This window comes from Ambystoma mexicanum, chromosome 6q, assembly GCF_040938575.1.
Source record: "Ambystoma mexicanum isolate Mex_15411 chromosome 6q, UKY_AmexF1_1, whole genome shotgun sequence".
Taxonomy (NCBI): Eukaryota; Metazoa; Chordata; class Amphibia; order Caudata; family Ambystomatidae; genus Ambystoma; species Ambystoma mexicanum.
The window spans coordinates 1,473,897,552-1,473,918,093 of record NC_090937.1 but is presented as its reverse complement, the minus strand read 5'-3'; positions in this window follow the sequence as shown (position 1 = coordinate 1,473,918,093).

Below are 20,542 nucleotides of genomic sequence, written 5' to 3'. Positions count from 1 at the left end.
AGGTTTTAGACTGGACTCTGGTCTGGTCTCGGCACTTCACAGTGATCTGGGTCAGCTCTCTGGTTCTGCTAACAGTGGTCAGGGTCAGCTCTGCTCTGCCTCTGGATATTGATAGATTTGAAGTCTCTATGTTGGCTCTCTGAAGGTTGATGGAGGTAAAGTATGGATTTTCCCGGCAGAGCGTCCCGCAGCAAATGGATTTGAAGGTCTCTATCTGTCCTGACTGTCTGCTTTTATGTGTTTTGAAAATGGGTGTGTGTGCAGCATCACTAGACCCTACCCCTCTCCACTTGCCCATTGGCCACTTCATCCTCTTCCCCTTGATTGGGGAAGGAACTGTGAGTCAGAGCGATGTCATTTTATGGCTTGCAGAGAGGACACTCCCCCCCTGTCAAATTGCACACAATCTATATTTGATAAAAAAAAGACATATTTGCACAGGTACACATTTGTTTAAAATTACATGCACCCCTCACATATCACAGGAGGTGTACCCTGTCCAAATCTGCTCTTCCTGGGGGCTTGCATTCAGAAATGGCACATATTTCACTTTTGAACTGGTTTCGCAATTTCGGACATTAACCCAAATTTACACACATGTGCGCAAGGAGTATGGACATTAATTGATGAAGTGTCAGATTTTTAACATGCATACATTTTAAGTAATACCCTCTTAACTGCTAGCTTGCCCCCAGATCATACCACCGGTTCTAAAAACCTCTTAAAATGTGGGCAGAAAAATCACAAGAATTATGGTATCATTTAAATAATTTTCACAAGTCCGCTCTATGAATGATCCATCTTTTTAGAGTTATGTTCTGGCCCCAAAGGGGTGTGGTTTCCCCCCAGCACAAGGTTGAATTTCTGGTTTTTCCAGTTCTGCCAAGCCAGCTTGCTCTCACAGGCAGTGCTCCTCCCCTTTCCTTCAGGAGGAAGCCACTTTTTACGGCCCCTGTAATAAAACATTTGCCTGAGTCAGGACAGGGCTTTGTTCAATTTCCTGCAGAGCCCAGGTAATTCAATCAGGGAAGTGTCATATCCCTTTTGGTGGGAGCAGCAAAAGGCAGATAGGCCTGGGAAGTTTACTGTGAATCAAGTTTCACTCCTGATGGGGGTAGTTGCCAGGCAAAATTGGAATCTCTTTAAGCCAGTTTTTAGCTACATGTCATTTCTGTTCCCCAGTTTTCTGCATTCAAATAAAATAACAATTTTACATATGCAGCTAGAATGCTGATTCTAAGTTTAAAACTATGACATTTAAACAATTGAAACCTATGAGACACTCAAAAGTAGGTCACTCAGTCAATTTAAACATTTAGATTTTTAGTGTCTTTCAGTCCAAATTTACTTAAACTGCTGAAATCCACAGCTCAGCTAGTCTTGTTATAAACCTTCAAGTCACTTCAGAATATAACTTTACATTGGATCCACCTCTCAGTAAGTCTTTCTTTGGCCTGGTTTGGGTTCATTTATTCAGTTTTATACAAAAAGTAAAATCTGGTGTGGTTTTAAACTGCCGGCTTTCTGATAGTGGTGAGTACTGGTAATGCACCCATTTTTGGGATTTAAGAAATTAATTCCCCACAATTCTAGGTTGCTTTTGGCAATCAGCATTGCCATTCCCAATGGTTTCAGGCTACTGTGTGGGTAGTCCAATGGTGGTTTTAGGCAGTGCCCTTCTGTGCCCATAACATCGGCAAAAATGGGTGGCAGCCTATTCTTCATGCATTTCCCTGTGCATTTTCTGGGAAGCTCTGGCCATCATGATGTTTTCAATGCCAGTACTGCACAGTTTTTGAGGTAGGGCTCGGATGCATGGGTAAAAACATCCCACAGGTCTAACAGCCTCAGAGGGGGGAAAGCACCTCAAACTCAAATCTGAGAGTTCATTTTTCTTTGGCCTTTTACTCAGACATGAAAGACCCCATTGTATTTTACCAATACCTGGTATGCCTTTCTGACAGGCTTTTACTTCTCTTCTCCTGGACAAGACAATGCCTATTCAATACTGATGTTTCATCTCAGAATCTCTTTGAATCTTTGTTTCTAATCTGTGTTTCTAATCAACACAATCCTTTCTTTAGTCCTGATGTATCTTCTCAGCATCTCTTTGTTTTTAACCAGCTCAATCATTTCTTCAGTCCTGATGTTTCTTCTCAGTACCTCTTTATGTCATGGTCATGAAGTCAGGGGCACAGGCATGCCATGGTCGCATGCACAGGAGACCTGGGTGGACACTCTCCTGGCGCCTTTGGCACCAGGATCATGAACAAAAGTAAACAAGAACATCAATTTAACACCAAAAAGCTTATTATGGACACAGCACTTCAGATGCATTAACCTTGAACATTCCATCCATTAAGCAGGATGCATTAACCTTGAACATTCCATCCATTAAGCAGCCCCAAGCGTATTCTTGGATGTGGCTGCTAATGGATTGCCTTTGCACGTGCTCACTCTTTAGGAGTGGCAGGGTGTGGCTGCTAAACCGGCCCTAATGGGCGTGCCCACGGCCGGTGTGACAGTTTTGGCCATACTGACTGTCCCCACTGGTTCCTGGGCTGCCAATGGTGTGGGTGCAGTCATTGTGGGTACTGGGACCACCACCCCTAACACTGGTGTTGTGGTACTTGCCGTACTCTCGCCCGTACCCACCCGCAATTGTCCCGCAACCTCAGACCCAGATAAGACATTACCTTTTTCCACCAGTACCCCCAAATACTGCCTGGCTCTGTAATGCCCGTGGTCCAGGTTGCGTGCTTCTCCCCCCCCCATGGTACCCACAGTCGCTAGCTGAGGTGGGTCTCCCCTCGCTTCCCTTAACCCATTACTAGGTGCACCTGCAGGGGGAAAAATGGGTCCCCGCAATAACTTCAACATTTCCCCCAGTGTTTTGTTCAATTTAGCGCTCATCCCTGCCATCATTGCAGGTATTAACTCAATAAATCGTTAACTGGGGCAGTTGGGATAGGCTCCCCCACACGTTGGCCACCAGTTGGCCACTGCCCTCCAATGGGGGCCACCGGTTCCTCTGGTGTTTGTGGAGGGCTGATCAATGGCTGTGTCGCCCTGCTTTTCCTAGCTGCCCATTTCTTTGGGGTGGGTGTAACTTGGATCCCCAAACCTGCTCCCGCCAGCTCTATTGCGGGCACTACCAATTGCCCCTTACCTTGCCTGGTGTTTGGTGCCCTCTTAGGAGTCTGGACACTGGCCAGCGGTGACTCTGTGAGCGGGGGGGTGTCTGGAACACCGTAAACTTGTGCTTGCGCCATGCTCTGATGAGGAAGTAGCCCTTGTCCTTAGCTCAGCATTTTCTCTGCCCTGCATTTGTTCCTGGAATCGTGCTAACAACCTGGCTTCATCATCAAATTCATTGGCCAATGTGTCCAAAACTATCTCCACTCCTGAAAACATGTCCGGTGACCCTATCTGAGACATTTCTATGCAAACCTGGAACTGGGTGAAAAAAGAACAAATTAATTACCATACATTTCCTTCCTCACTTCAAGCCTCTTAACCTGATTGTTTCCTGCTTTTTACTCATTTAAATACTAACCAACCAGGTATCAACATATTATCTGCAACTTAAACCTCCCAACATCTTGGTTCTGACCCCCTGCTTCCCCTTTCCAAACTCCCGCACCCGTTCCTTTTGCAAACCTTTCTTGCTGCTGTTTTCAACAGGAGTGTATTTCAATCACAAAAACCCCTTACTGATGCATACGCGCTGTCCACTGTATCTCCTGCACACTAACAAGTGGTCCTTTCCAGCTGGCCTATAAACCTGTTTTTGGTACAAAATTAAAATTTGTTATTCCCATATGTTGAAAAAACACTTTGTCCAGGTATAAACCCCGGTAACGGCCCGTGGTTAAAAACATTAAAATCGCATTGTCCTGCAATCGCTTGCTTCTTGCTAGGCCAATGGAACACTTGTGCATAGGCATGTAATAAATACTGCTGGCTGGTTTCTTGCTAGGCCACTGATACACTTGTGCAACAGCGTGTTATAAATACCCCCATCCTTCCGTACCTATCACCTTACATTCCTTTCCAGCTTCACCCCGGACCAATGAAACAATTGTGCGTGTGTAACATGCCCTGTCGCCTCAAACACACCCTAATCCCTTGCAGGAACCTACACGATGCATTTGACTTTCGTCCTGCACCAAAGTGTTTGTACCCCTTCACAAAAGCACATGCTGCATTTAGATTCCGAAAATGAACTGCGGTTCCCAAAATGTAAAAGATTAATCCCGCCCGTGCTGAAATAAAAATGCCCACCCTTTGATGACCAACGGAACCCAGGCCTGCGCCAAGCCAGCCCCCTTGCTGCACGAGAAAGCACACCATAATGCCACCTTAACCCATACCTTTAAATTCATCTCCCGCACCGTGTTTGCAACCCTTCTAAATCCCCAACACGATTGCTTTCAAAACACCATATAAAACTATTTACCCGCACCGTCGTTCAACCCTGGTTGCAGCTGAAAGAAGGAAAGCGATCCCCAACCTTTCAGCACAAGAGTAGCTTTGAAACACATGTGCATAACCTTTGTATCCTACGTAAGGCGCCCTGCTCCATTCCTGATAACTATTGTGTTACTGCCCAACCTACAACATATACAATTTTGCCAATATGGTTCCATAGTTGTGCCTGAATGGTAACCACACATGGCTTTTGAAAGCCAGTGCCGATCAGGAAGGAACAATGGCACACTTTACCCCTCATTAAATGAGAGTGGCTGATCACTCAACTGCAAGGACCCGAAAAATTGAACCATACAACCGGCAGCGCGGTTAAACCATCCAAACCACCAATATGTTTTAATCAAACCAGAATATTGACCCACTGTCTACGCCATGCTACGTTGCTGTCATGGGTACCAGGCATGTAGTCGGGGCAAGCTGGGTGGAGGCTTGGCAGCCCTGGCATAGGCACACAAAAAACCTATTGCAGATACCTTCTTTCAATTCCTTCCTGGTCTTTGTGGTAACTTCCTGGTTACCACTTCCTGTTGCCAAACAGGAAGTGCATGAAAGCCCATGAGCTCTCCAGTGTTCGGGTGTGGCTGGCTATATAAGCCACACCCAAGATTCTTCCAGTGCTTCGTGTTGCTTTCTGTAAACTGCATCAGCAACACACTCACCGCGCTCCTGCTTACCTGCTCTGGATCATCCTGCTTCTGCTTACCTGCTCCGGATCATCCTGCTTCTGCTTACCTGCTCCGAATCATCCTGCTTCTGCTTACCTGCTCCGAATCATCCTGCTTCTGCTTACCTACTCCGAATCATCCTGCTTCTGCTTAACAGCTCCGGATCAACCTCTGCGCTTTCTCCACGCTGCAGCTTTCCCCGGACACGAGGTGAAACCTACACCGGCACCTGTAAGCACAAAGAAGAACTTTCATTAGTGCGCTCGCTCCAGTAACACTGCGCATACTCACCGAATCTTCCCGCTACGCTGGAATTACTTTTAAACTATCCGTATTTAATAGCAATCAAAAGTAATTCACCTTACCAACCTTGTGCAGCACTCAACCAATTGCCCGGTGTCATGCTGCCACGCTGTGTTTGAGGAATGTAGATCATAATATTGCAAAACACGGTCACCCGCAACAAAGCCTCATTGTGGTCGTAAACGAAGAAAACCCATAAAGAAACATACATTGATACAATCCGGTCATTTGTCACTGTAAACACAGTCACTCGCAAAGACGCCTCAACATGCTCACAAATGATTTGCTCACAAATGATTTTGCATGAATGCCTACTCCTAATTCGCAACACATAGTTCTGAAACAAAGGGCAAACCATTCCCTATAAATCCCTGCTCCGTAAAAGTTGCCTCCCATTCCTTTCGAAATGTGTGGCACTTGGGTAGCGGACATAAACTAAATGCAAATGGCCATATGTGAGTTAGGTGCTCGTATTGAACCCGAAAGGAAAATGCAGCGTCATTGAAAAACCTACACGTGTTTCGAACTAGCTCAAACCTCCCCAGTGAACTTCTACCATCCGGAACAATAACTTTGGTGTCACGGCCATAATTCTGCCATAATATCCACTTTAAAACTAAAGGTCCCGACTGGTCCTTCATGAACAATAACATGAGGCCCCCAAACAATACCAGGCAGCCTAAGGCAACAAAACATCGGAAAGTCGGACCACCTTCAAATTAATACTTAAATTATGCATGTGGCATGAAACTGTCCCATGAAACATTCGCCGCACCAACCGTGGTTTGACTCATTCAAAAAGGCATCTGTTGCACTGAACTGCCCACCTGACACCCCTTCCCCGCATCGTTGTTCTCCAACATTTGGAAGCACAAACAGGACGCAAAATTATACTTTGAAACCCGTTCCCTGTACCGCGGTGTAAACCCGTTAAGAAAAACAAACATGGTGTATTTAAAATACTTCATTGAAACCCCTTCTTTGCCCCGCTTAGACTGCTCACACGCACAAACACGAGGCAGAATTACCCTGACCACCATCCGTGCACCGTGCGAAGTCAAGAGCACGCATCACACAACTGTACCGTTAGAGGATACCACATCGTACACTTGGGCCTTGTAACTTGTGTATGGGAAGCATTATAAATTCCTACTGTATCAAAAACGTGTGGCGGTAACTAGTATACATTGCCCCCTCCCGCCGCCACTGCGACCCCTTTGGTGCCACACGTGAATTAATGCAGCTAACGAACACCCCGGTCAAAATGCCCCCAAAATTGCGACACCATCGCGCCGGTGTAACGTCACTTTTTGCTATGTGTCAAAAAATCCTACCCTGTGTGGTGTGCCTGTCTTTCTGTGGTCCCGGGGTGCAATACTTTTCACTCTATGAGAGCCAGGCTGACTAAAATAACAGAGTAGAGGGAAGCCGTGTCAGGAGCGACTCCAAAAGGGACGGACAGAGCACGAACCCTGCAGATGAAAGAACCTGAACCCAGCGGACACTGTTTTATAACCTCCAGGATTCTAGTAAGCACTAAATGTGCAAAACATATTAAAGAATCCATAAAAAATGTATATGTATGTGAACAAAGTGCATTATTAACGTGATAGTAATGTATTTAGTTCGCATACACATACATATTCGTGATAAGTCCTGCTGACTGCGCACGCGTACTCATGCTCAGCGTTTGCAGGAAGCCTGCATACGCAGTGCTCTCTGCGTGCATCTCTCAATCAGCCTCAAGGATACAGGTCTCCATGTACAGCTCTGAACCTGCGCGCTCAAGCCTTCACACTAAACACAAAGCTGTTCCATATCACAGTCCTGCTTTTCCTTCGTATTTGCATTCTGTGACTTGAAGCACTTTATACATTTATAATGGGGAGAAAGCAAAACTGTAGTATCAAAATGCAAAGAAAAAACGTACGACCAGTTTACGGTGGGCAACTTGAGATCGTGTTTATATAGCACACCATGTGGGTGTCTTGAGGTGCTAGACTTAAAATAGCTAGGCCATTAATGTCCATCGTGTTACATGATGGCTTAATTATAGTAACGAAAGTCTATTACTGATGCGGGTTCAATGTAAATGTCTACACCTATTAATGCTGGTTATATGTACAGCATCAATACATTGTTTATATCGTGTTATAATACTGATTTGTATCTACAACATAGTAATACAGCTATGATACATGTTATTTATGATGTGCTCAAATGCCATTGCACATAGCACTTGCGGTATCTAATAAATAGCGCTGGTAGGACTTAAAGAAATGTAAACATCTGGCACACTTATGCTTGCGGAATGTAATCGTCTGTACGCCCCTGGTACCTATCAGAATGGTTTAATACTATACATTCAATATGGTTTGTGCTTTCTGGCCACATTGTATCAGATGCTAGTGCATAGTGCAAGTCTGGCCACATTGTATCAGACGCTAGTGCATGGTGCCGGTCTGGTCACATTGTATCAGACGCTAGTGCATGGTGCAGGTCTGGCCGCATAGTAGCAAGCGCTAGTGTATGATGCAGAACTGGATGCATTGTATCAGATTCTAGTGCATGGTGCAGGTCTGACCGCAATGTCTCAGATTCTAGTGCATGGTGCAGGTCTGGCCACATTGTATCAGACGCTAGTGCATGGTGCAGGTCTGGCCACATTGTATCAAACGCTAGTGCAGGGTTACGGTCTGGCCACATTGTATCGGACGCTAGTGTATGGTGCAGATCTGGCTGCATTATATCAGATTCTAGTGCATGGTGTAGGTCTGGTCACATCGTATCAGATGCTAGTGCATGGTGTAGGTCTGGCCACATTGTATCATACGCTAGTGCATGGTGCAGGTCTGACCACATTGGATCAGATGCTAGTGCATGATGCCGGCCTGGCCAGATTGTATCAGACGCTAGTACATGGTGCTGGTCTGGCCACATTGTATCAGACGCTAGTGCATGGTGCAGGTCTGGCCACATTGTATCAGACGCTAGTGTATGGTGCAGAACTGGCCGCATTATATCAGATTCTAGTGCATGGTGCAGGTCTGGCCGCATTATATCAGATTCTAGTGCATGGTACAGTTCTGGCCACATAGTAGAAGATGCTCGTGCATATCGCAGGTCTAGCCGCATATCATCAGATCATAGTTCATAGTGCAGGTCTGGCCGCACAGTAGCGGGTGGGCAGGAGCCCAGCATGCATCAATCCAGCCAGCTGATCTGCAACGACCGAGCCGCTGCAGAAACTAATGCGCATCTGCATCCAAGAACGCATATCAGAACAATCCGCATGCTCAGTCATTACTTAACGGATAGTATTTTTTGACACCAGGAATGTGGTGTGTCTGTCTTTCTGGGGTCCCGGGGGTGCAATACGTTTAACTTTATGAGAGCCAGGCTCACTCAAATAACAGAACATGGTGAAGCCGTGTCACTACCAACTCCAAAACGGACGTAAAACGCACAAACCCAGCGGACGAAAGAACCTGAACCTAGCGGACACTTTGTTTTATAAGCTCCCAGGATTCTAGTAAGCACTAAATGTGCAAAACATATTAAAGAATCCATAAAAAATGTATATCTATGTGTATGTGAACTAATTGCATTATTAATGTGATAATGCATTTAGTTCGCATACACGTACATATTCGTGATAAGTCACAGTACACACAACCCTCGGTGTACAACGGTAGAACGCACAGGGTTTGCCGTTGCCAACTATGGGCCCGATTCATTGCATTTTTTGCACGGTTCAAACTGACTTTGCACTGCTGAAAAGTGACTTTGCAGTAGTGCAAAGTCACTTTGAATCGTGCAAAAAAATCCATTAATCAGATTCAGTCCCTATATGTGGTCTTCACAGCACACACAGGCATCGGTGCACAACAGAAGCCTTCACAAAGCCTACATTGCTCCACGTACAGCTCGGCAACTCAACAGTAGCACTGGCAATACACGAAGCCCTGCACACACCCACACAGCAGCTTGGCACCCTCGCCTCCCCCAGTAACTGACTGCAACAACACGTGGGACCATTACAACATGTATTAGTACTTTTACTCATCGATACGGGGCACAACTCTCTCGGTGTGAAGAGCCTGAGCCACTTAGCCCAACAGGGAGTATGTATGTACGCCCATGCTCAAAAGACAATGCGTTGTGTACAGCTAACACGTGTGTTGTGCACAGTCCAGGGTACTTGCATTGCAAACAGCCCTGATAGCCATAGGTTTAGCAACGCTTGACCCAATACAGTCTACTGCTGTGTGAGCAGCCCCTGCTTTGCCCAGCTCTCGCGCCGCGGTGTGTGTTCCCCATCCTCAGATCAGCCAGTTTTGCCCAGCTGGTGTCCCCTGTCACTCCCCTGGGCTCCTCTGCAACTTACACATGAGTTGTATCGAGTGGACAACTTACTGATCTCTGTGCAGCGAGAGGTTATAAATAACCAAGGACACAGGAGGAAGGGGAGGTGGTAGCAGAGCTTGGGGATGTAGGCACAACAATGGGAAGAACACGGGCGGGGGGTGGAGAGGGAGGACGAGACTAGGAAGAGGGTGGACAACACTGGGACGAGGAGTCTAGGCAGGACGTGGATAGGGAGGACAGCAATAAAAAGATTTAGGCAGGGCGTGGAGAGGGAGGACAACAATGGAAGGACATAGGCACAGTGTGGAGAGGGAGGCAACAATGGAAGGACATTGGCACAGTGTGGAGAGGGAGGACAACAATGCAAGGACATAGGCAGGGCATGGAGAGGGAGGACAAGACTAGGAAGAGTAGGAGAGGGTGGACAACACTGGGACGAGGAGCCTAGGCAGGGCGTGGAGTTGGAGGACAGCAATGGAAGGACATAGGCAGGGCGTGGAGAAGGAGGACCACAATGGAAGGACAAAGGCTGGGTGTGGAGAGGAAGAACGAGACTAGGAAGAGCAGGAGAGGGTGGACAACACTGGGACGAGGAGCCTAGGCAGAGGGCGTGGTGTGGGAGGACAGCAATGGAAGCACATAGGCAGGGTGTGGAGAGGGAGAACAACAATGGAAGGACAAAGGCAGGGTGTGGAGAGGGAGGATGAGACTAGGAAGAGGAGGAGAGGGTGGACAACACTGGGACGAGGAGCCTAGTCAGGGCGTGGAGTGGGAGGACAGCAATGGGAAGCAGGCATATATAGGGCACAGGACAAAAGACAGTGCACGGAAGGACATAAGCAGGGAGCAGTACGGGGGGGCGGACGCGCATAAAGAAGAAGCATAAGTAGGGAAATGGGGTGGAAGGCAACATAGGGCAGCACATAGGCAGGGTGTGGCAAGGACAATACTGGTGTCCGGAGGAGAGGAATTCACTGACGGGCCCATTGGTCAGCGCTCACCCTCTAGAACTTGTAAGACAAGATAGCTGCACCATGTGAGGACTGGGGGTGCAGGATTCACTTACTCCAACACGACTCAATAACGGGGACTCAGTAGTTTGCCAAAGGGAAGTCTGTTTCATGACAAGTACATCAAATAGAGAAACACATGGACATCTGCAGTAGTGCGTTCACCTGTCTCGCTCCGACTTCCTCGAAATTCAGTTGAACAGCAAATCTTATAGGCAATATTTGTCATCATTGGCGTCTAACTCTACCAAAACTCGACATGCAATATAATTGGTTAAGAAAGGTAACTTAAGTATAGGTGCTATATCTGTATATGATAATAGGGCATGCGGATTGGATAACTCTAATCGGGTGGGCGTCTACGCCCATCCCACTACATCACACGTGATTGACGTCACTATAAGTACGAAGTCTCATTGGTTCTACTATCTATAGGACTCCAGATAACTTGGTCCATTGTGATTGGGCAGGTTACACCCCTAGACATAAATCCCCATTTTAATTAGCAACATGCAGAATGGACACCCAAGGACCTGGTGTACCAAGTTTCACCCTGCCTCCCTTTCATCAATCAGTTTCTTAGGGCTATGTGTCAATTAGTTGGCTGGGTCTGTCCTCGGGACTGTAGCCTCTTATCGGGAAAAGTTATGGCATTCTGGGTTCTGGATGACATCAGGCGATGATACCTCTTCGCGCCTGGCTGGTCATGTGTCTGTTCACCATGAATTTGCTTCAGTTTCCAGCTTTTATTGTATTTACTTCTGCTTCGGCCCTGCCACCTGCTTGGGCCTCTCTTATCTTGACCTTCACGGTCGAGCTGGTATGCTCTGAAGTTTGGTTCTCCTACCTTTCTCTGGGTGACCTCGATTTCCCAGGCATGAGCCGCTCTCTGTTGAGTTTCGATTCCGCTCTTCCTCTCTGTTCTGGCTGGGTTGTTAAACTTGCTCTGTCAGGCTTCTGGTAGCCTGGGTACATTTCTGCTTTTACAAAATGGAGTTGCACTTGTATACTGTGCCTTATCAAGGTAGATATATGGTTGGCGCTTGCCGTTCTATCTTCTACTAAGCATTGCAAGCAGTATCGATTACTTGGCATCTTGCGTTCCAAGCCTATTTACACACTGTTAACAGGTCGGTTGCTTCCATCTTGTCTTTCAGCACCGTTTTCTCATGTTTTAACATTGTCTCTTCTTTGTATCCATTACATTTATTTTCGTATCACTTACACTGGCGTGTTATATTCGATAGTGGCTTTTGTTCATTCACGAGTCTGTTCAGGCCCTTGTGTCATTTCCACTGGCCTTCAATTAGGGCTCTTGGGGTATGTAGGCACTCCTCATTTCGTATCAGCAGCTGGTATGGCTGTCTGATAGGGTACCGTGCCGCCCAGGGTTGTCTGGTTATGGGTGCTTCAACAGGTACGGATCTTCTAATGTACACTGGGCAGAGTCCTAGTGCAGCTCTCTGTTGGTTCATTTGCTCTTCATACGTCACATGCCTTGGCGGGTACCTTCCTGGTAGCTCAAAATGAGGGGCAGGGTTGCAGGTCATGTCTGGGACCTCCTTTACACTGGGATACGAAGTATAAGAAGAGTGTGAGTAGTTAGGACCACAAGAAGAAAAGAAGTATAGGCAGGGTGTGGAAAGGGAGGAGAATATAGGGAAGAGACTAGCCATGGTGTGGAGAGGCAGGATAGCAGGAAGTGCGTAGTGGGGAACACAGGCAGTGCTTGAAGAGATGTGAGCAGTATTGGCCCGCACCACAGCCTGGTTTGGTCCATCGTAGGGAGAGGGCTGCAGGCAGTGCTTGGTAGGGGTCAGAATTTGGGGAGGAGCACAGTCAAGTCTTGGAGATACATTAGCATTATTAATTTAGCGCATCCAGTACTATGGAGGCGTGCTTATTGGCAGAGGAGCACATCTAGAGCTTGAAGGGGTGTGATTATTGCTAGAAGAGAACATGCAGTGCTATGAGAGGCACTGTTATTGGTGGGGTACAGTGTTGTTTGGAAGGAACCTCACTGTACTGCTCCTGAAACGGTGTGATTGATAATGTAAATGCATCTGTCAGATAGCTCAGTGAGTTCAGTGCTCTCTGCTGAGAACTGTGCTCATCCTCAGATCTGCCAAGTCTGGCCCAAGCCAAGATCAGTCAGGGTCTTCAAGACAAGCCCCTGCTGGGTTTCTACAAACCAAATGTCCTTACACTGCCCCTGTGAAGGCATGGGGTGGAGTGCGCTGAAAGCTGATGCCTTGCTTTCCACTGCAAGCAGCGCTTAAAGGACATGCCCGCCTTAATAATCATGCACACTCCATCCTAGCATCTTCAGGCACCCCACCTAAACACCTATGATATGATATGATATGGCATTTATAACGCGCCTATACACAAGTGTTTCAAGGCGCGACGAGGCAGGGAGGGGGGGACATGGGGAAGACAGACAACGATCTTACTAGGCCAGGTGTCATTCAGATCGAGCAAGTGCATGGGAAGGGGGGAAAGAGAAAGTGCTAGGGCTAACGGAGAGGTTGAAAGTGCAGTACATGGGATAGTGGAAAATAAGATAAAAAAATAAGGGTCCAGCTGGTGGCAAGTGCAAGGTAAGTGCAGAACAAGTGCTCGGAGGGGGGCTGCAGGGATACAGAGACAGTCCCGCAGTGCAGTGGTTGCCAGGGAGGAAGTGCCAGGGAGGAAGTGCCAGGGGCAGGTGGCTGGGCAAGGGACCGAAATCAGTGAGAGTGGCCCGGTGCCGATTCAGTGCAGTTTCAATCCGGAGTTTAGCAGGGGAGAGGGGGAGAGAAAGCAGAAGCAAAGAGGAAGGTTTTGAGGTGCTTCCTGAACCGGAGATGGTTCTCCTCAAGTTTCAGGGAGGCAGGAAGGCTGTTCCAGAGGGAGGCCCCTGCCGCGGAGATAGATCTACCCCCAACTCGTTGCTTGGAGAAGCGGCTGACCCTGAGGGAGTTGGAGGCGGATGAGCGAAGAGCTTGAGAAGGAAGATATTTAGGAAGGGAGAGTTGAAGGTATTTCGGCCTCAGGCCCCAGAAGGCCTTGTGGACAATGCAGAGGGTTTTGAACTTAATCCTCGCAGCCACTGGGAGCCAGTGAAGAGATTTCAATCCTGGAGAGATACAGTCCCTGGGCTTGAAGCCAAGAACAAGTCTCGCAGTCCTGTTCTGGATAAGTTGCAGAGGGCGGAGAGTAGAGGCAGGCAGATTTAGATAGAGGCTGTTACAGTAGTCCAGCTTAGAGAGAACAAGGGCTCTGGAGACAGTGAGCCTCTGGGGGAAGGAGAGGAAAGGAAGAATACCTCTAAGGAGGTGCAGCTGGTAGTGTGACTTCTTAGAGACGTCAGAAATGTGAGGAGAGAAGGAGAGTGTGGAGTCGAAGATGACCCCGAGGTTTTTTGCCTTGCATGTAGGAGCAGTGAGAGGGCCTAGAGAGGCCGGCCAGAGAGCTGCAGGAAAGGAGGGAGTGGGTGTGCCGATGAGTAGAATCTCAGTCTTACTGGCATTAAGGCAGAGGTCATTGGCGGCACACCACTCCTGGATAGCAGACAGACAGTCAGAGATGAGGGAAGGAGAGGAGGAGGCCGAGGGTAGCCTGAAAATTAGTTGGGTATCATCGGCATAGCACTGAAAGTTGGGGCAGAGAGCGGCGATTGGGTGGGCAAGGAGTGCCAGATATTGGTTGAACAGCCAGGGAGAGAGGTTAGATTCTTGGGGGACACCACAGGTAGAGAAAAAGATGTCAAAGAGGAAGGACCCAAGTTGGACCTGGGAGGGTCGATTGGAGAGGACAGAAGTCAGCCATGCCAGAGCCTGACCAGTGATACCCAGGTTGTCACAGAGACGGTTGAGCTGGATGGCATGGTTGACAGTGTCAAAGGCAGAAGAGAGATCAAGCAAGATGAGAACACACAGAGTGTTAGAGTCAAGGTTGGAGAGCAGGTCTTCACAGATGTTCAGGAGAGCAGTTTCCGTGCTTCTGGCCGCTCCGAAGCCAGACTGATGGTCATGAAGACAACCCACAGATTCAGTGTGGAGATTAAGCTGGGAGATGGCCAGTTTCTCCAGGAGCTTGGCCAGGAAGGGAGTGATGGAGATTGGGCCATAGTTAGCCGGGCAGGAGGGTCGTTTCTTAAGAAGAGGGTGCACAAGGGAGTGCTTAAGGTGGGATGGGAAGACTCCAGTGGCGAAGGAGTGATTGCAGAAGTCAGCCAGGGCGTCGATGTGGTCCTTGATAGTTTTGGAGGAACAGAAGGCGGTAGGAGGACAGGATGTCCTGAGTTTTTTAAATGAAGTGAGAAGCCAGTGCTGCGCAGAGGGCCTGGGAGGGGACAGGAGAGGTAGAGACTGCGGCAGGATTGGTCAGTTCCTTGCAGATTTTAAAGAGTTCAGCCGAGTTGTTAGATGCCGCAGAAATGCGGGCTTGGATGTGAGCGCACTTCTTGGTGAGGACAGAGAGCCGGTATTGTCTTTGCAGCAGGCGACAGGCCGGTTTGTCAGAGGATGAACTTGAAGCACGCCATTTCCTCTCGGCCGCCCTACACGTGCGTTTTAGGGAGACGAGGTCCGAGTCAAACCAGGAACTACACTTGGCTTTGGGGTTCAGGCAGATTCTCATGACAGGGGCAAGGATATCAAGAGTATCAGATATAGGAGAGTGGAGCAAGGAGAGGGCTGTGTCAGGGTGAGAGTCAGCCAAAGGGGGAGGAGGAGGTGAGTAGGTGGCGGCGAAGGCCTCAACTGACACGTGCTTCATGGGTCGGACGACCGAGAAGGTGGGTGGCAGTGATGGAAGAGGCTTGGCCTGAGGGGTAGGGAGGGTGAGGTGGGAGGATAGGGGAAAGTGGTCACTCCAGGAGAGAGGACTGGAGAGAGGGGTAGAGAGGGGAAGGTCTGAAGAGATCAGAGCATCGAGAGTGTACCCTGCAGAATGAGTCGGGCCAGAGGGGAGAATGGTTAGTGAGAGAGAGTCACAGAGGTCACAAAAGTGTCCAGAGGGGGGACAGGAGGCATCCAGGTGGATGTTGAAGTCTCCAAGAAGGAGGAGTTGAGTGGTAGAGGCAAGGAGTGAGGAGGAGAGGTCCGTCCACTCAGAGAGGAAGGGAGAAATCTGACCAGGTGACCGATAGATAGTAGCCACAGTAAGGGAATGGCTAGGGGGGAGAGAGAGAGCCTGCAGACAAGGCATTCAAAAGAGGAGTAGGCCTGTGTAGGTGTGACAGAGGCAGGAATCCACTCGGGGAAGATAAAGGCTACACCCCCACCAGAGCGGTTGGGCCTGGGTGCGGAAAGGATCTTGTAGCCGTCGGGAAGGAGCGTGTCGAAGCTGGTGACAGAGCTGGCCATGAACCATGTCTCGGTAAGACCGAGGACATCGAGGTCAAGCTCTTCGAGAAGACGGCAGATGTCGGAGGAATGCTTGACAGCGGAGTGAGAGTTAAGAGTGGCAATGTGGAGAAGGTTTCCCTCCTTGAAGGACTTCCGGGGAGGGGTACAGATCAGAGCTACGTCCTGCGGAGGTGTCGATGGAGCCCGAGAGGGAGGGGGAAGGCAAGGTAGCCGAGGGAGGGGGAAACAGCAGGAGAAGAGAGGAAGTTGATGAGGCGCGGGAAGCGTCTATCAAAAAGGTGCAGGTTGGCCTTTAGAGTAAACATTAATGATGACTTTGGAGGAGAGGAAGGAGGCCAGGAGGGCGTCCCAACGGGTGCCACCATTAATGGGAGAAGAGGCGAAAGGTGAAAGCACAGAGACCATATGAAGGGTCCATAGGTACGGCGAAGGCACGGCAAAGAGGATGTCGGTGAGAGTTTCCTGGGAGGAGGCACTGGTGTAGGTGTCAGCAATTGGGAGGCCTGGGTTGGATACCAGGATGTCCTTTTTAAACTTCTTCCTACCAGATTTATTGAGGAGAGCAGGATAGTCAATAGAGAAGCAGTTAGAGAAGATAGGAGAGACAGAGAGCACCGTAGGTGGGGCGGGAGAGGAGAGAGGTGAAAGGGAGGGGGGGGGCACTGGTGAGGATGAAGAGTAGGCAGGCAAGGCAGCGAGAGGTAGGCAAGTTTGGCAGGGCCAAGGTGGCAGCACTCGGGATAAGGAGCTAACAAAAGCAAATTATTGCTAAGCCAGGTTGGACACAACTAGGATTGAGATTCTTGAATGGGAGACAAAAGGCCTAGTATTCACAGCGCAGATGTTACGTTTTTAAATACTGGTACAGTGCAAGTTATAGCAATAAGGAGAGAAAGTACACCTAAGTTTGAGATTCCTGAATGGGAGACAAAAGGCCTAGTATTCACAGCGCAGATGTTACGTTTTTAGATACTGGTACAGTGCAGGTTATAGCAATAAGGAGAGAAAGTACAACTATCGTGCACCTCAGCACATAACCCCACCCACCCTGGTTTGCTCCAGTTCTACAACCCACACCCTCAAGCTCATCTCAGCAATGAACTATCCAAGCACTCTTGCCACCCACTGCAACCCTAACTCACTGCAGCACAACAGCTCACGCCACCCAACCTCCCCACACCACCCACATAACCCACCCAAGCTACCTCAGTCCGCTTCCTCACCATCACCCCACCCACCCTTACCCACCACCTTCCCCACTCCATCCACTCACCAAAGCTAAACTTTCTCTTACCTCATCCCACACATCCTTACTGCACCACTTTGCCCAACATGCACAGACCCTAACTCACCACAGCCCACCACCCATTCACCTTACCTCACACAAACACACCCACACCATGTAGTCCCAGCATGCTACCCACCCTGGTTTGGATCAACACACCAACCTGCACACCCAACAAAACTTACCCCAGAACACCTCAAACGACCCATCCCACCTCATCCCCAGCACCTCAACCTCAGCCTAAACCCTCACCCAGAAATCTTAGACCGCCCACAATCACCCCACTAATACACCTAATTCCACCCAACCACTGCCTCAACCAAGCCAACCCCCCACTCCCTCATCACCCCATCTACAGCACCCACCCAACCATGTCACCTGCTCACCCAACCTCATCACATTAGCTCGCCTCATCCAACATAATATCACCCCACACCTCACTGACCCCAAGACCCCTCCCACCTAGGCTAACAATAGCACATACGCTTGAGGACCCTAGCTTACCCTAGCACGATACCCACCTACCCTAGCTCATCCAGGCACAACAACCCATTTTCATAACTAGCCCCAGAACACCATAGCTGACCCCAACACCCCACTCACACATGTTAGGTCACCTCAAAGTAACACCACCCACCCAACCCAGCGTGCCCCACCAACCCACCCAAGCTCACCCAAGCATCTCAATAGCTCACCCACACTTGCTACCCCAGGATCACACCTAACCATCTACCCACCCTTCCTCACCTAGGTTGCAGCATCACACCAACACACACACACACACCCCCTAAGAACCCACCCAGGCTCACTCCCAAACCCTAGCCCACCCCATACCCTATGACTCCCCGATCACTCCCAGCCCGGCTACATCACTGCAACACATGCGGCTCACCCCAGCACCCCAACCACCCTTGCGCACCTTAGCAAACCCTAGCTCACCCCTGCAAACCTAGCTCACCCCAGCACAACCTACCACACCCAGGAACCCTAGCTCAGCCAAGCATTCACCCCAGTACAGTCCCCCGGCCTTTTGTGGGTGTTTTGTTTGTTTGTTGGCTTTGTGAAGTCGAACCCAAGGAAATTCAAAATAGAGCCAGGGCAGCGGACAGAAAGGCAGGCCTTTGTGGAGCAGATGCGCAATTCTGTCAAGGTAGGTGTTTCTCAACTACTGAACAACAATGCAGCCAGTTGATCTATGCTTTCTGCTAGACTACACACACTGGGCTTACGCCGCCCGTGAGCTGTGCCTCCTCTCCACTGCTTGCACACAGACTGCGCCCCATACATAATTGATGCGTGATTCCCCTGGTGGCTAAAGTTGTGCCTGTGCAGACCTTGCGCCCCAGAGACAGGCCTGAGCGGAAGTAAACTTGAGGTCCCTGTGCATGCGTGCAGAGCTGCACAGACCACAGGCTTTGCCTTGCGCTGACCTCGGCAGAAGAGGGCAGAGCATGTCATCAGCAAGGCAGTGCCCTCACAGGAACATGGCTTCAGCAGGAGCACAGCTGCAGAGCCATCAACAAATCAATGAAGCCACGGTCAGCTTTCCTCCCCTGTACCCCTCTCTCTATGTCCTTCCCTGAATTCTCTTCTCATCCATATAGTGTACCCCATTACTGCAACCTCTTGTACGGCTACATGCGAGCTATAAAAAAGTGAGTGCACATCTGCATGCAGATATGTACCCTATGTGTGCGGCGGTTGTAGCATTTTTCCAAACGGAACCAGAAGTACCTGGACCAGGATACAGACCCCACTAACCCAACCCTCAATTTTCTGCATACTCAACCCACTCACAAAACTATTTCTATCCCAGCAATCCCATACCGCACTTTCCCATACCGCATCAACAACACATAGAGCGAACATACAGCACACAAGGCCTCGCCCGATCCGATACTTGCACCAAAGCCCAGCACTCGGTTTATACCGAGCTGAAGCTGCCAACAGCACACCACTTCTCCCACTCTCCTACTCCCCTCCTCCTCGACTAACCCTACCCGCCCTCATCCTGTTTACAGATCCGCCAGAGCGCATGGGGACCAATTCCGTTGGCGACGGTGCACTATATAAGTGCCTTTAACATAACATAACATTTCCAATGATATGGACATTTCAATATGTAAAGTACTGTTGTGACATGTTGCCAGAAAAGGTGAAGACAAAGCTCAACCTGTTGGCAAATCTCTAAGTTGAATATTGTTTGAGCTTATAGCCGTCAACAGTCATGTCCTTGCATTGTGTCTTCGCAATATTAATGATCAAAATAGTAAAGCAGTGGTGTGGCATATAGAGGTTGCGCAAGCTGCCATCCTTAAAAATGCACTTTGAGGCAGTACGGTGACACAAAAGGTTTCAAACCACTTGGGTATGTCATCAAACTGAAAAAAGAGGAATTGTTTCCATAACCTCTTACTCCACTTACCCCACTTTCCTGGTACACGGGCAAATGCCTGCTCTTGGTAGGATTTTATGACGGGTAGGAAAAAATGACACGGCAGGCTGTCAGATTTTCCTACACCGTCACTTTTTTCTACCCCTGGGTGGGTTGCCCAATGCCTGCTGTTGGTAGGATTTTCTGACGGGTAGGAAAAAATGACACGCCAGGCTGTCAGATTTTCCTACCCCGTCACTTTTTCCTACCCCTGGGTAGGTTGCCCAATGCCTGCTCTCGGTAGGATTTTCTGACGGGTAGGGAAACATGACAGGCCAGGCTGTCAGATTTTCCTACCCCGTCACTTTTTCCTACCCCTGGGTGGGCTGCCCAATGCTTGCTGTCGGTAGGATTTTGTGACAGGTAGCAAAAATTGACATTACAATTCCTATCAGATTTTCCTACCGATAGGATTTTCTGACAGATAGCAAAAGTGACGTTACACCGGCCCCCAAAAATGGCAAACAGAAGCCACATGTGGACTGCCCAGAAAACAAAGGAACACACCCACTACGTTTAAACCGAAACCAGCACTCTAGCCCCTTGTGTGGGACCCAGATTCCATCCCCCGTACTTACCAATAAGTCGCACCCCCGTCTCACTGCTCTCCAGCGATGTATACCGGCTCCCTG